Raw genomic sequence first — 12,814 nt, 5'->3', positions numbered from 1 at the left:
AGCTTAAATAATAGTTCTTATGTCCCATAGGCTATCTTTGTTCTTGTGGATATTTAAAAACTTATATTCAATTGTGTACACTACAAAGTGCTCAAGTTTCTAAAAGAGCCCTCAAAATACTATAATATTTCTAGACCTTATATTTTGAATTTACTTAACAGGTTTCTATGTCTAACCATCATCTACCACTTATCTTTGTTACCTATGATTATAAATTTTCTCAACAATACTTGTTTCATATCCTAGGTTGGCACGACAATGTCTTTGAGGGAACTCCATGTAGGAATTGAAGAGAGAAAAATAGTACAATATTTTTTGTGAATGAAACAAACATAGATCAACAAAGGGTGTAAACTGTAAACAATCTTCTCCCTTGAATTACACAAAAAGAATGTCAACCCCAAAACCTGTATTAGTAAGAATGGAAAGAATAAATATTTTAACCTCTGCTACACTTCCTTGATAGAAATAGGCAAATTTAGTTGCAACTCAAAAAAATCAACTAAATTTAGACATCTATATAATGCAAATGTCATTTGCAAAAAAAGGGGAATCTATATAATCCAAATGACATCTCTTTGATCAACACTTACAAACAGGCATACCAACCTAGAATAGCTAAAAGATACAATAGTTGGCAAAAAAATCAATGTCAGGACTGCCACATTGTATAGCATGTAGAAACTACAAAAAGATATTAATGAGGAAGCTTACTCGCCATTGATGGCATTCAAAGTTCAAGAGCTTTAGTAACCTCATTATAACTCAAATTGAATTCATAGTAATAACAACTAAAATGAGAGAAAATGTCTCTAGAGTTTTAAGAGCTTCACAAAACAAAGGAACTAAAAGTATATAAGATGAATATTTTTTATCATGAATGGAGATAACTTCTAGCCTAGCATGAAAGAGAAACATAACCAATGGGCTACAAAATCTAGAACATTAGTAAAGTAGTTCAAATTGGCAACTGTAAGCTTATAGAATTGCGAGTGTATTTTACTTGTAAGCTTTAACCACATAATCATCTACAGCATAATGGAAAACATACTTCGAAGCTTAAAGCTCCTGTGTATAAGGATGTTGTATGAAGAAAAATGCCTTAGGTGCTTGAGCTTCTTGCTTTCAATAAAAGGCAGATGAGTGATTGTGTTGTTCAAGGCAATTCTAAAAAGTAAATGCATCACAAAAGCGTCTAGATGAACCATGAGTTTGGAGTATATTTGAAGAAAGAGTATGTTATAGACTCTACCCAGGTAAATTTGGGTCTATTTTGTAGGTCCTAGCCAAATCCACAAGAGAGCTATGTTAGTACCCAGTCTATGTACAAACTGGTCTTGGATCCAGGCTGCAATATGAGTGAATTAGTAACACAATTTTTAGGCTCCATGAAGCCTTTCACACTAGAGAAAAGGATAACCATGTCCTAAGAACTCTTAACACTAATTCATGGTTATTTATGACCAAAAATACATCATAGTTGCTTGTGGATATATTATCAGCTTACTAAAACCATATACTAATTCATGGCCACTTATTCCTAACTTATTCTCAAGATTATAATATGAGCTGGAAGAAGTTGTTGAAAGCCAACCTATAACTAGTTTTCAGGGATGCCTCAAGAAATACCCACCCTTTGTCAAAAAAGGCTAGTAAGAAAAGAAACAAATAGAAATTGTCTCCATGCATTAACCAAAAAAAAAATCCTCTCATAGTAAGAGAGGTGAAAGCTAGAACCATTTTAAGCTAGTGCCTCAGGTAACTCTCCTCGCTCTATTTAAAGCTTGATTACACAATATTAATCCCAAAAAATTAAAATTAGTTCACAATAGAAAAAGGAACATTAGACATTGAAATGGCTAAATCTGAGCATTCTGCTTTCATGAATTTAAATCATAATCTTGTACACTTTGTAAAGCCTAAGTTTAAATTAGGAAAATTATTTGTAGTTCATACCCATATGTGTCAAGTAGTCATGTGATCACCTCAAACAACTTGTAGTTCATTTATAAATATAACTTACCCAAGACTAGACAAATGCTACCATTTCAAAAGAATTCTATAGTATCAACATAAAGCCTCTATTAACATTACTGAAATCCAACACAGACAAGCATGTGTTCTTAAAGTAAATTTAAATTTTAGGTCACCTACCAAAAGATCTTGATTACCTGAAATGAAATGAACTAAATCAACCACAACAAAAGTCGAGGTTTACCAAACCAGAAAAGTTGATCATGAGGCTTCAATTGAGTCCCTGCAGCTACATCTATTGTTGCATTGTCCAAAGCTAGTTTTTCTATCACATGTTGAAGTTTTGTGCCAATCAATAGGATCAAATTTTGTAAGTATGGAGGAAAGCGAAGAGATTTGAATCAGAATAAATAAGGTGGTCTATATACTCAGTAGTTTAGTGCTTGATAGAATTAACTAAACAAAAAATTCATTGGACATAAGACAATATCAGAAAATAAAGATAACTATAAAGAAATAAGTGATTGGCTTTAATCAATGAACTTGTCGTCACTTACTATGGTAGGGATGAATGATATCCAGAAGTAGAAGTTCAATCCTAATTTAGAAATTAACAAGATTTGATTAAGCAATTAAATGTTAAAGATGATGGTTATTAGTTGGACCCAAATATAATTTTAGAACAGATTTCTTTATGAAGATAAGAAAAAACCATTTTGTCATACATAACAAATTGAGGAATTGAGCATAAATTTACCATGCAGATTGAAGAAAATGCAGATAATTGCATATCCCTAGAGTGGCCAGCTACAAAAATAACAATCATTACCTAATTTTAGGTTATTCATTCGCTTTTATAGATCATATTTTTTGTTTTTCAAAATCATAAAAGTAGAGATTGACTTGCTATAATAAATTATTAATTATGTTAGTAGTAAGTTCTCTAAAAGAGGCCATAAATCATCAATAAACATATCCAAAATATAAAAGGAGGTCAATAGATTACAAAAATAACTATTTTTCTTAAAGGGCCATGTGAAATGCCACATGTATATTTGGCTCTCCTCTCTCTGGTCCTTTTACATGCATCATTATCTCTTGTATTACAAACACATTGTTGTGCAAGTCTTAATTTCAATTCTATATTAGTAGGTATTGTTTGTCGGCAATGAACAATCACTTGAAGTTCTTTCTTACAATTAAATATGAGTAAAAAGGTAAAAAGGTAAATTTATATTTTATAAAATAAATAAATAAAATAATAGGAGACCATACAAGTACACCATATACAGGAGACCATATATTTATGATTTTATCCAATATTTTCAGCAATGGACTAAAAATAACAATTATACATCATTGGATGTCCTATAAATGCCAAATGCAAGTGGCACTATCATCTAGAAATAGATTGTCTGTTTACAAAATCCAATGAAAAAAATAATGCAATAAACTTGTCTATATGTTGTTGAATTCCAAATGTGTACAATACCATCTTCAGAACTTGTGATAATGATAGGAAGTTCGGGATGGAAGGTAACTACTGATACATTATGGGTATGTCCATCAAGAGTCTGGATACAACCTTTTGTCTGGTAATCCCACACCTGATACAAGTACACCAAAGAAAATGAGCCATGGACTATTATTCAAAAAGATCCATACAAAAACTAACAAATGTCAACTAGGAAGGAATTTGTAAAGAGCACCTTGGTTGTATGATAATCAAATACGGTTTGTCACCTCCTGTAAAGTAATCAACACAATTTACACCCTTTGTATGGGCATCAAGGGTAAATTTTGGTTCTTATAGTGAATCAAGACTCCATATCTAGATGATAAATTCAAGTTAGGCAAATTAGTTCAAATAAACATGATATCTAATAAATAATTCCAATTTTGGCATACAAGAGGTACAAAGAAACTTGTAAAATCAAGCCCAATTTCTAATTTTTTAAACTGGTAAGAGAACACTAATTCCCACCTTTATAGTACGATCCAGTGAGGCACTTGCAAATGTATTTGTGTCCTTCAAATTAAAGGCAACTTGCATCACATAATCTGAATGACCTTCAAATATTTGTGTGCATTGCCAACCTTTATCCTAGTCCCAAAGCTTGATTAGCATGCCATCTCATGATGACAGAACATAGGGCAGAGTTAGATGAACTGTCACACACTTGATATAATCAATGTGTGCTTCAAATACTTTTACCTTGTCCATGGTGTTATAATTGTAGACACAAATCATCATTTCATCTGAACCAACCACAACCAACTACTTTCAGGCTATAAACTTGGCAGAGCGTACTGCTCTAATAAATTCTTGTTCATTAACAGATTTTTTGTGGAAGAAGATTGTGGAAAATTTTACATTAAACTAAGAATGCAAACCAGCTCTTACTTGACATCTTTAGTCTTAAAAGATTTGTATCATAATTTGACAATATGTTTTTGATCCATGGAAAACAACTTTTAAGTTAAAATAAAATATGTTTCACGAGCCAATAATTGGTTGGCATGAGGAAATGTGGAAATTTGTACATTGAATTGACACTAATTTATTTTCATGATTGCAATCTATAGCCAAATAAATATAAACACATTTCATCCCAAGAGAATTATAGAAATGGCTTAAGAAACTTGCTTTAGAAGTGTCTGGCACCATTTTGGGTCAAGCTGAAACACAAATTCCAGATCTAGATCCTTGACAGTTGTAGTCTCATCAATTTCAAATTTGTCTATTGATCGACCTTGAGATGAGCCTTTTAGATCAAGCCGCCTATGTATTCGAAGCTCTGAATAGAACATATTTCCCATAACTATAAGTTTAACCTGTTACAAATCTCCAAATCCAATTTTTAAGAATTTGTGATAAGTTTTGCTTCACAATCACTTTGGATTCATAATGGCAAAGGAGTCCATGACCCGATAGGCTGGCAACTAGCTCTAATTCCACTGTAATATCCTACATTGAGTAGTGTTGGAACAATGTTTTTCATTAAATGTATAGCAAGGGCTAAACATAAATTTTTGAAGATCTAGAAATCAAACTTACCATGGTCCAGAGGCCTATAGTTTTAAGAAAGAATGTTCAAATCTCAACATCCAAACTCCAAGCTCATGACAATTTTGCCTAGCAAAAACTTGCTTAAGGCTCTTTAATGGTTATGTTGTGCATGCTTAGTAAAATACTCTAGTTATTGTAAAATAAGTTTGATCAGCCAAAAAATGAACATGAGTAAATTAATGTAATCAAACAAAATATTGTATCTACATTCAACACAAACCTGGGCTACAATTTTCCTACCCTTAATGAGTTCATAAAATTGCATACAAACTCTTTTGGATCTTGAATCTTCACTGGTCTTCACATCTAATTTGACAACACATCAAAATCAATCGTAATCCCTACAATGATTTTCGTTCTCAGATCCTGAAGCTCAACTTAAGCTTCAATACCAGATTAAGAAAACAAAAAACAAAAAAAATATCAAGATATTCAATTGATAAACTAAGAAACAAAAACTTTCTTATATAGACTTACAAAGCAAATAGAACATAAAGACTTATTTCAAACTAATCTGAACTCCAAAGACTTTATTAATCTCTAAGTTGCACATTAATTGATCATTAAAGAATATAATTATATTCTAATAGTGGTAAGTTGAAAACTCTAAGTCTACACATTAATTGATCATTATAGAATATGGTTATACTTTAACAGAGGTAAGCTAACAAAAGAGAACACTGAAGATAAATTAGCTAAGAAATGCAGCCTTCCCTATTAGGAAATATACCATCAACAAGAAGTGAATGTGACACCTAAAAATTAGAGTGTTGGCCAGTTCCAGCCAAGCACCACAATATATCATTCAAAGTCAATATCAGAGAAGAATTGAAATTTAAACCAGTAATCCTAAGATAGAAGAAGAGACTTTGCATGAAAATATGAGTTCAATAAGGAAAATCATCTATGGGAGCGATGCCATGTTGGAAGTATAATTGTCACTATATCTGCAATAGGAATGTAGCTTCCCTGGTTGTATGATGTACATTTTGCAAAGCTCCTTGGAAAATGCTATGATATCTAACAACAATATGTGAAGGCATTGAAATAGGTAGTTTCTAATCAAAATGATTTGCTTCCATAAACATTAAATATTTATGAACTCAAGTATATCATAAAAGTACAAGAAGACAACTTCATTAAAAAAAAATCCTAAAAAAAAGGGGGCAATAAGATGAGCATTTCCAATTTCATTAAATTTTTTAAAAGTATATGTACTAAACTTGTAAACTCTAGTTCTCAAAACTATACTTTAGGTTTTTTTCTCCAAAAGACTTAAACATGCAGCTTTTAAATAGTTGAGACATGTGAAGCATTGCACATGCACATAATCAAGAAAATAGGCAAAAGGAAAAAAAATCACTTTCAAAATATCAGATCTAGGAATGCATCATCTCTTTGCTTCTCAATCAAGAAAATATAGCAAACCTTTCTAGCTAGATTATGATATGTTTCAGCAATAACATTTGTCAGGCATATTATTCTTGACTTGCAACTAGAATTTTATTCCAGCTCAAAAATAGAAAATCACAAAATAGATATAAACCAAGAACATCAACTTTTGTCTAGATTAACTTTTTCCATATGTAATTCACTCTCCATTAAGTGGTAATGCTTACCTAGGACCATTGCTGAAGTGGACCGATTAAGAATGGCTCTTGTAGTGGCCTACTCATTTTTCCTAAACATACTGTAATTAGTTGATTGATTAAGAATGGCCCCTTTAGCAGTCTACTCATTTTTCCTGAAGATACTATAATCAGTTGACCAATCAAGAATGGCCTAGTAGCATCCTATTCATTTTTCTAAAGATATTGGGAGTATTGCAAAATCTTGAGAACCTAGACTTGGAAAAATTGAAGTTTTTGTGGTGGTTCCATGCTATGTAAGAGTGTTGCATGGGGAACCAAAACATTTGGTGATTAAAAATAATCTAAGCACGACATAATTTTCCTACTCATTTCACATGTTTTTTTAAGACTCTAACATACAAGATAGAGTGACAAATTCAATTGAAGTAGAAAGTCTACTATAAATATTGTGTAAGCAATATATATTGAAAAGACATTGCCAACATAAATTTCAACTTGCATCCATAAATATTAAAATTTAGCTTTTGTATTTTCCTTGGAACAAAATAGATTTTCAACCTTACGAGTTACAAATGTTTGAAGACATACTATACAATATAGGGTGATAAATTCAAATGAGAACAACAAGTGTGTTGTACACTATGTGTAAGCAATATTTATTGTGAGGACATTACACATAAGTGTAAATTGCAACTTGTACCCATACATATTTAATTTACTTTTGCATCATCTATAATTAAAATAATTGAATGAAACAAAAGCAACAACCAAAAATCCAAAATTCAATCCATTGTTGAAGGATACATAGCACACAACATATCTAACTTGAGCAATATATATATATACCACACAACATATCTAACTATTGGCATCATCGTTGCACCTTATAGGTGCATGTGCTAGTCATTACAAAATACCAATATTAAATATTTATTAAATTGAATCAGTAAATAATAGGTAAGAAAGGCTCAACTTCCTTATCCCTTCACACACATATACAGAAGAAGTCATCAAATAGGAGGGGGCAAAGATGGGAAGGTATTCGCAAATCAAATAAATATCAAAGTTTAGCTAGATAGTTTAACTCAATATTGTCAGAGTATCTAGTACTTGGTCAAGTAGCTGATAAATATGTTGGTAGAAGAGGAATTGGTGAGACAAAGCCAATAAGTCTAAAAGAAAGTGAGCCTAATGGTATCAAAAGTGAAAGCAATGAGAAAGCAAAGGAGGAAGGTTCTTTTGACATTGATCTACTGGATGTAGAAATTGGGAAAGTTTGTACTCGATTTCCTCCTGATTCAAGTGGGTATCTTCATATTGGACATGCAAAAGCTGGTTTTTTAAACCAATACTTTGCTCAAAGGTATAAAGGGCACTTGATTATATGCTTCGATGACACAAACCCTGCTAAAGAAAGCAACAAGTTTGTAGAGAACATATTGAATGACCTTGATACACTAGGCATTAAAGGAGAAGGACCTACATACACTTCAGATTATTTTTCGTAGTTAGTAGAAATGGCTGAGAAATTGATATCTGAGGTGAAGGCATATGTGGATGACACACCTCAAGAGCAGATGCAGAAAGAGAGAATGGATGGAATTGAGTCCATCAATAGGAATAACTTTGTGGAGAAAAATATGTATCTGTAGAAAGAAATGATTGCTACTACTGAGAGGGGGATGCAATGTTGTCTAAGAGGTAAGCTAGATATGCAAGATGTTAACAAAACATTGTGAGATCCTATTTATTATAGATGCAATCTTGTCCCCCATCACCATGTTAGATCTAAATACTATATATCCAACATATGATTTTGCATGCCCATATGTGGATAGCATTGAAGGTGTGACACATGATCTCCAGTCAAGTGAGTACCATGATCATAATGAACAATATTATAGGGTCTTAGAAGACATGTGTTTGCGAAAAGTACATCGATTTTAGCCATTTGAATTTTGTTTATACTCTCCTGAGCAAGTGAAAACTATAGTGGTTTGTAGATAATGAAAAAGTGGAGGGTTGGGATGATCCTCACTGCCCAACAGTGCAAGGAACATTGCAAAGGGGATTGATAGTAGAGGCCTTAAAGCAATTTATTTTGTCACAAGTTTAAATGTTGGACTTTTTCTTTGGAACACCTTTTTTTTCACTTAATTTTCTATAGTTTCCATACAGATTCTTATAACCTATACCAATTAAAATTATAAATCTAAGTTTTCTTTAGCACTTTTGTTTCAAGGAGCATCAAAAAATAAAAAAATCTAAATCTAATGGAGTGGGACAGACTTTAAACAATGAATAAAAAAATCATTGACCCTGTCTATCCTAGACACATTGGTCTTTTTGAAAATCATGTTCTTCTATGCTTAACAAATGGGCCTGAAGAAACTTTTGTTAGAATTTTGGCCAAGCATAAAAAGTATGAAGGTGCTGGGAAGAAAACAACTACTTACAAAAAACATATTTGGTTGGAGAGTGCTGATGTTGCTCTTGTCTCAGAAGCTAAAGAGGTAACACTGATGGATTCGGGAAATGCCATAATAAAAAATATTGAGAAGGACTCAAAGGCTATTATTGTACGGCTTCATGGCATGCTCCATCTTGAAGGATCAATCAAAACAACAAAGCTAAAGCTAACTTGGCTACCAAAGATTTTAGAGCTTGTCAACTTGTCACTTGTTGAAGTTGACCATTTGATTACTAAAAAGAAGGTATATTTTTCACTAACTTATGGTCAATAATGGATGAATTTAAGTACATTTCTATGCATTTTTTTGGTATTTTACATTGATGTCCAAATATGACTCTCATTGTAAGCTATTGATATAGCTTTCAGCAGTCTATTCGAACAAAGATGTCCAATTTGGCTCTGTGTCACATACACACTGGCAGGGGAGTTCTCATAACTATCAATGTTCTGAATTATTTTGTATGGGAAGGTATTCATAGAACATATACCAGTGAACATTTGAGAATTTATACTTCAAGAAATTGTACAAGAGTGTATTCTAATAATATATGAAAGTCCTAAAATTCAAAATTAAAATGCCTACTTTGTGTGACTTCAGGACATATTCCCACCCTTTCATTCTCTATGAAATAGTCTGTAGATTGTTGTTCAGTGGAGAATGAAGAATTAACCTGGTTCAATTTAATAACATATTTAATGTGGTCAGTTAGAGTTATGTCACCTTGTAAATAGAGCCGAATCCCCCTTCTCCAAGCTTGTTATCATCATGAAAATTTCTAGTTGCAGCCTTTATATTTTCCAAGTTGAGAAAAATTCCATGCTCCTTCCCAATAGTAGAGTACACCTCTGTATCAGGATTCTCCGTTGATTGATGCATAGTAAAAATATTACACATTTTGTATAGAGAAGATTTTATTTTACAAGAAAAAATAAACGAAATTTGTTCCCCCTTACTTCCTTTTTGAGTGAGTAGCTCTTATATAATCAACCAGCCAGAATTTTCGTTGACATTTGAAAGAATGATTTATCGAAAAAAAATCACCTCAAAAGTATCTTTCCTTAATGCCACAGACTTGAATCTTCTTTTGAATGCAAATAGGAATAGCAATAACATCAACAAGAAGCCCCCGAGAATACCCAAAACTATACCCACTTTGTTTGAAGACTTTCCTACACAAGAGATCAATTCAAGTTTTCAGTCATAAAAAAAAAACCCTAAACAAAACCCTATTCTGGTCAATTAAAAACATCAAGACATAATTAAAACATTGATGGTTGGAATCTATACTTCATGATAAGTTCTCATTCTCATTAAATCTAAAGATGAATCATGAGTATGATTTGAAACTTCTATTGAATCTTAAAATATGATGCAAAACTTCGATGCTAAAAATGCACATACAAAATGATATGTGTGTGTGTGTGTGTGTGTGTGTGTGTGTGTGTGTGTGTGTGTTATATTTCATGGATTGTAAGATGGGAAGGTATTCGAAAAACATTTTTTTGATCACTATTCTACTATAGCTCTTTTATTAAGTCACGACCAAACTCTAAATAAGTCTCTCTATTTGAAGTGGCGTCTTGTTGTCCAGATGGGTTCTTCTCAGGTTGCCAAAGACATTCAAACATGGTTATGATCGAAGAAAAAATATTAAAATAAAAGGCCTAGTTAGATACTCATAGTAGCGTTATCAATATTGTTCAAGTCATTCTTAATTTGTGCGATCAATCCTCTAATCTTTGTCGTTCCCAACTTTTCAACTATTGCCTTCAGATTAAGCATTTGACAGACTAGATATGAAGCTCGTGTTCAGCATAACAATGCATTTTACATTTTCAAAACAATATGAAGCCCATGTTGGTCAAAATTTCAACCAACTCTTAGTGTTGGTCAAAATTTTGACCAACATGGGCATGGATTTAAAAAAAAACACATTTTTCCTTGCCTATTCCGACCAATTTGACCCCATTTTAATAGATGGTCTAAAATTTTGGTCTAAAAACAAGGGTCAAATGTACTAGTGTCTTCTCATCACACATGTAAGTAGGTTATGTGGTGAACTTAGGATTTATATCCTTGATTCACATTTCCTACCAAATTTTTATTGGTGAGTCTGACTTACAACTTTTTCACTTCTAATTTGGTGTTAGATCTTTCATTTGGAATTATCTTTTATCTCTCTTTGTGTGATTTATATTTCATTAATTTTGAGTTCATATCATAAGGTTAGATCTCTTAGTATCTTCTTACCTTTTTTGTGTATGAGATTTACTACTTTTAGTCCTACTTATAGCATTCTCATTAGGAGAAGTTATAGACTCATGGCTCTTTCTAATTCATATTCCTCTTATGCTCATCCTTGAAACCTTAGTGACCCAATGATTTCTCATGATCCTAATCCTTTTATGGAGCATGACTCTTCCCACTCATATGATAATGATGATGAGGCTTTAAGAGTTTCTCTTGAACAAGTTGACAAGCTTTCTACTAATATTGATAAAATGTATGATTTTTTGGATACAATTTATTAATTGTGTATTACCTTTGATGTTATGCAAATGTCATATCATTATCAGTTAGTGCATGCTGAGCTCACTTGAGAAGTGAAGACAATTTTCAATGTTTACGAAGCATTCTTGTGTTTGCCTAGTTCAAAAGGCAGTGTCTACTGAGTTAACTCAGGCATCAAAGGAAAGTTTACAGAAGATGAGTGTTAATTGAGCTCACTCAGTTAACAAAGGATCTTCATGAATATGCAATGTTAACTGAGTTCACTTGGTTAACATAGGAAAATTACTTTTGAGTTAATGTCTACCAAGCAAGGTTGACTAATAAAGGATTTTATTATTTTGGCATATTTAGTTTAATTGATTTATCTATTGGTTCTCACTAACTGAGATGATGAATATTAATTATTCTAAGTTGTATATGAGACAACTTGGCAATGTGAATGATATAAGTATAACATCAAGTTGAGAATTTGAAAGTGTGTAAGAGTGTGAATGCATGGAAGATTTTGAAGATCTAATGAGGTAGTAAGGAAGAAAATCAGAAGAATAAGTAGAATATCCTTGTGAAGCTAAAAATATATATTCAATTGAGAAGGATCAAGTACAAGCTAGAACATAGATTTGTAATTAGCAATTTAGTTGCATCAGAAATTAGGTCATCTCATTATTACTTTCTAACCATTGTAGCTTTGATCTAAATCTCTTAACAGAGTTGGCTTAACAACTATTTGTAAAAACTCTAACAAGGTGGAAGTTCTATTGAATTGTCTAAAGGCCTCTAACAAGGCCACTCCTAACAGGGTAATTAAATCTTTTAAAAAGGTCACACCTAATAGTGTCTTTTGTAACCTTTAAGGGTTGGCTCCTAATAGGGCTCACTTCAAAAGAGTGAAAATAGTAACTACACTAGTACATTTTCACTTGTTTTTCTACCAAAATTTTAGACCAAAGGCCATATTGGCCTATGATTTCATGTTTTTTAAAAATTGTATCCTAGTGTTGGTCAAAATTTTGACCAAACTAGGGTTTTATGCCTGAGTTGGTTGAAATTTTGACCAACTCAAGTTCATAAAAAAAGGGGAAATTTTTCATGGGAGCTTTTTGAGAAAATGTTTGAACACAAAATTTTTGTAGTGGTTGACCTTGATCAGGGAGGAGGGATAGGCAAAAGGGGTATGGAACTTAGGAATAGAG

General features: G+C 32.3%; 1 pseudogene; it reads left to right on the top strand.

The window, feature by feature from the left end:
* The first annotated feature begins 1,199 nt into the window (after positions 1–1,199).
* The window catches only part of LOC149577465 (glutamate--tRNA ligase, cytoplasmic-like), a 62,351-nt pseudogene continuing 50,736 nt past the window's right edge, over positions 1,200–12,814 (top strand).

The sequence above is a fragment of the Cupressus sempervirens genome, chromosome 1 (assembly GCF_028749045.1).
Source record: "Cupressus sempervirens isolate cs-2001-9-10 chromosome 1, ASM2874904v1, whole genome shotgun sequence".
NCBI classification, from domain to species: domain Eukaryota; kingdom Viridiplantae; phylum Streptophyta; class Pinopsida; order Cupressales; family Cupressaceae; genus Cupressus; species Cupressus sempervirens.
The sequence above is the reverse complement of the archived record's forward strand: the minus strand, read 5'-3'. Positions and strand labels throughout refer to the sequence as shown.